Source organism: Musca domestica, unplaced genomic scaffold (assembly GCF_030504385.1).
Source record: "Musca domestica strain aabys unplaced genomic scaffold, Musca_domestica.polishedcontigs.V.1.1 201, whole genome shotgun sequence".
Lineage (NCBI taxonomy): Eukaryota > Metazoa > Arthropoda > Insecta > Diptera > Muscidae > Musca > Musca domestica.
Genome location: NW_026712252.1, coordinates 368,676 through 373,998, shown reverse-complemented (window position 1 = coordinate 373,998; position 5,323 = coordinate 368,676).

Here is a 5,323-nt window from a genome sequence, read left to right as displayed (position 1 = left end):
ATCTGCAGCAATTGACGCAATTGCAACAACGTTCGAACAGCATGAATCCGAATTCGCCGAACAACAACAACACCACGAAAACTTCACCTACCCCCCACAGCCCCACGGCAATGGTACAACAATATCTGCAACAACAGCAACACCATCCCAACCAGCTTTCACAACACTCTCCACCTCAGCATGGCGAACACCCAGCCCTACAGCATTCACCGCCCTCCAATGCCCACAGCAGCCACTGTCCCCTGAATAGCTACCATCAGCAGCAGCAGGAGACGGCGGCCGGACAAGCCTCACCATCCCTCTCAACGGAGGAATATGAATGCTATGGTGATTTGATATCGGCCAATGATAACAACAACATTAAAATGGAAGAGTTGCAACATATGCAACAACAACAACACCATCACCAGCAGCAGCAACAACAACACCAACATGACATGTTGTCCTCCTCGGCCCATTTGCCAATGGCGGCCAGTCGTAGCCCCTCCATGGATGATGATTACGAATACCAGCGTACCCAACTGATGTTGCAACATCATCAACACCAATTGGAACAGCAGCAACAACAACAACATCATCTCCAGCAGCAGCAACAACAGAATTTCTTGCAATTCCATAGTTTTTTGCCACAAAATCTGGCCGATTTCGGTCGGAAATTTGAACGGGAAACAGTGGTGAAAATGGAATAGTTGGATGGTGAGACAAAATGGTTTGGGTGGCAATTCAACAATCTCTCAATGACAGAGAGAGTGAGAGGGAGAGCTAGAAAGCATAGAGTACAACTTTCTTTGGGGGTACGGGGGTGAGAAGTCATGGACCTTAAGTCTCTTTGCCAAATGCAATTTTTGAAAAAAAATTTTCAAAAACATTTCAAAATTTTTAAAATTCAAGCCCGCCTGTAGAAAAAAATAATCTAAATAATTCATAAAATCAAAAAGTAAGGCTATGGAGAAGCGATTTTTTTCGAATTGGCTTTTTTGGCATAAAAAATAATTTTTGATATAAAATTTATTGAGCTTCTCTTGAGTGTTCAGTGGCCAGGAAGTTCAGGAAGAAAAGCCTAAAAGTGAGGTTTACCACAAAATTTTCTTTTTTTTTGTAAACATTTTGGAGAGAAAAATGAAGTCAAATTTAGTTATATTTTTCAATTTGTCTAAAATTAGATATTATGGACAATGCCAAGGTCATCTGTTGAAAAAATACCCATAATTTAGTTTATGCCCCACATCAAAAGTGAGGTTAGGGAGAACACCCTCGATTTTCCATAATGAAACGATTTCGATTATGACATTTCCGAACTCGATTTATATTCCTGAACTCAATTAAATTTGGTTTAAGAGAAAAAAACGAGTACCGTCCTCTATGTAGGCTTTGGGAGTTTTCCGTTGAGAAAATACCCATATTTTAGTTTATGGCTCACATCAAAAGTGAGGTTAGGGAGAACCCCCCGATTTTCCATAATGAAATAAATTCGAATATAAAATTTCTGAACTCAATTTGAATGTTAGATCTGCTTTAAGAAGAAAAAAAACGTGTGTCGTCTTCTATGTAGACTTTGGGGAGGTTTCCATTATTTAGACCCCCAAAAGTGAGGTTATAAATGAAAAAGTCCACTTTTTGATAATTTCTTTGAAAAAATAATTTGGGCCAACGGTACGAACATAATCCTAGTTTAGCCTTTTTCGAACTACTTCATAATATAGAAGGCCTAAAAGTGAGGTTAGGTCTGGAAAAAATAAATTTTTAAAAATTGTCATAACTTCATTGCCTTTTTGGTAGCATCCTTCCAAAATTTACCCTTATTTATATGATGGTCAACACTCAAAGTGAGGTTATGGAGAAGCAACATTTTTCAATTCCTTTATCCAAAAAAAATACTTTCAAATATAAATTGAACTAACCTAGAATGTTACACCTGCTTTGAGGTGAAACAAATTTACCCCGCATTAAGAGCATAACATAAATCTGGAGAATTTCAGTATTGAGATCCTCAAAAGTGAGGATAGAAAATGTTCGAAAATTTTAACTTTTTTTAAGAATTTAAGCGGCTTATTAAGACCCATATAAGCTCATGTGTAGAGAAAAATAACCCTATTTTAAATTCCTTTATTCAAAGTGAGGTTAGGGCGCACATTTTCTTTCTCCATAAAACAATACTTTCTGAAAAAAATTCTTAAAACAATTTGAGTTTTTAAGGAGAAATAGGGCAAGCAATACAGCATTTATGGAACATAACCAAAAAATTTAAATTTTGACCAAAAGTGAGGTTATGTACATCGGATGGCTTAAAACTCCTTTTTTCACAAAAAAATGTTTTTCTAATATAGAATATATGAACCTATCTTGAGCTTTATGTATGGATTTTAGGGGGAAATCGTGGGGAGATCGTGATATCAAAATAGAGCTAAATGTAAAGTATTTTATTTCCTAGCTGGACTTTTGAAAAATTGAGGTTAGATATTCAAAAAAAAAAAGTAAAAAAAGCTGTAAGTTCTGCCGGGTCGATCTTTGAATACCCTCCACCTTTTGGAACGAATTGGGCAATTTTCTAAAATATAAATCCGTTAAAAATTCTGTTAAAATCTTAAAATACCGAATATGGGGAGGGTACCGTTATATTAGGTCTATACGACGACGTGGACCTGCATAGGCAATTTTTGCATAAGCCATTACGAACTTCAAATACCAAATTTTAAAAAATTCTGGCTAATAATGTCGCTAAAATCATCAAAATACCCAATATCTTGAGGTACCGTTATATGGGGGCTATACGAAGACTTTGACCTGCACAGACAATTTTCTGTCTTAGGCTTTACTATCCATTACGTAACTTCAAATACCAAATTTGAAAAAATTATGGCTAATAATGTCGCTTAAATCACCATCATTTCATTCGGAAGCTAGAGTGATTTCCACAGACGGACAGACGGATGGACATCGCTAAATCGACATAGAATTTTATGCTGATCAAGAATACATACTCTTTGTGGGGTCTAAAATGTGTATTTCGAGTGTGTTACAAACGGAATGATAAACTTTATTTACCCCCCATACTATGGTGGAGGGTATAAAAAATCACGATTACCTTGGCATTGGGCATTTTCGTTCCAAAGAGAAAAGTGCGTGACTTCTTACTCTCACAATTCTAACCTCACTTTTTTTATACTCCATTGCCAAGAAAGTGAGGTTATGGCCGATTTTTTTTCAATTTCATTAAAAACATACTGTCATTTGAATTCATTTTTTAGGAATTTTATAAACCATTGCAAATACACCAAAGATCAAAGAATTAATCCAAAAATAATAATAAAAAAAAAAATGGACAGACTAAACAAAGACAATTCCAAAGAATCTTTAGAATTAGGGAGCATTTTTACAACAAAAAGTTATATTTCAAAATAATATTTGAAAAAAAAAAAATAAAAAGACAAATATTATATAAAACTAATCATCATGTATACTAAGGAGCTAAATTATTTAGGCTCTGTTAAAAAACAAAAAACACATCCTTTAAGGAATTTACAAAAAATCCAAAATTAGTTAACCAAAAAAAAAACATATATTTTGTAAATATACAATAATTAATAGAACTGTTTATATAAAAAAATGAAAAAATATATAAATTCAAATTAAGAAAAAGCAATAAATGATTTTTTTTTTGTATAATTAAATTAGTTTTAATTTGTTTTATAAAACACCCACACACAACTGCAATTATATATAATTCTTTTAATTTCATGCAAGAGATTTTTGTTTTTTTTATATCAATTTATAAATATCTATTTTTTTAATTTTAAGGCCTTCGTGTTTTGTAAATTTACTTTTTTTATTATACACATATACGTAAGTTTATTTATATATATTTGCATATTTTTTTATGTTAATAAAATTATTCCAAATAAAAATACGAAAAATCTCATTTTTATAAGTCAATATATTTGTTTTATTATAGATTTTATATTAATTACAAATTTTATATATACGAATTTTTATATGCAATTAAAAAAAATAATTTAATATAATAAATTTTATATGTTTTTTTTATTGTTACACTCTATTGATATTCTTCCATTAGTTATGTAAGTTAGTAAATAAAATTCCAATAAAAAAAAAACAATTTTATAAAAAATAAACAAAATATATATTTTAAAATAAAAAAGAAAATATTTTTGTTTTTACTGAGGGCCCTGTCTTGGGAAGATATTACAAAGCGGAAAAAAGAATAAACGCCATAAAATTCTATGTCGATTAGCAATGTCCGTCCGTCTGTGGAAATCATTCTAGATTCCCGAACGAAATGAAGTAGATTGATAAATTTTTACTCTAATGTATGTCTGCATGACTTTTGGTATTTAAAATGGGCCAACGTGACCTACGTTTTGGTATAGCCCCATATATGTACCTCCCTATTTTCGGTATTTTGGTGATTTTAGCGACAATATTCACCGGAATTGTTTCAAATTTGGTATTTGAAGTTCGTACTGGATATATAGGCAGAAAATTGTCTGTGCAGGTCCACGTCTTCGTATTGCCCCCATATATGGTACCTCCCCTATATTCGGTATTTTTGATGATTTTAGCGACATTATTCACCGGAATTGGTATTTGAAGTTCGTAGTGGATACTACAGCTAATGACAGACAAATTGTCTATTGCAGGTCCAGGTCTTCGTATAGGCCCCATATATCAGTACCTCCCTATATCGGTTATTTTGACGAGTTTAGATACAAAACCCACCGAAATTGTTGAGATGTCGTATTTGAATGTTCGTAAAGGATACTTCAGCCTATGATAGAAAATTGTCTGTGCAGGTCCACGTTTTTGGTAAGTCCCCCACATATGGTACCTCCCTATATTCGGCATCTTGATGATTTTAGCGACATTATTCACCGAATTTTTTTCCAAGTTTCGCGTTTGAATATTGTAAAGACTTACGACAAAAGTTGCCTATGCAGGTCCACGTCGTATAGACCCCAATATAACGGCTACATTCGGTTTTTTTTAAGATTTTAACAGAATTTTTAACGGATTTTATTTTTTTTTTTGAAAATTGCCAATTTCGTTCCAAATGGTGGTGGGTATTCACAGTTCGGCCCGGCCGAACATACAGATTTTTAACGTGTGTAATTTTTAAAATTTTTTTAAAGGACCTCCTGACTAAATAACAACAACAACTTCTTAGCTTTTTGAGAATGTTAACATCAGAAATTTTCTTCCAGCAAGATCTTTTAAAAGGTAAGCACTTTATATTTTTAAAGGCCTTACTGGACAAAATCCAGATTTTTTATTTAAATAATTTTTTTAGCCAAAACTCATTGATTTT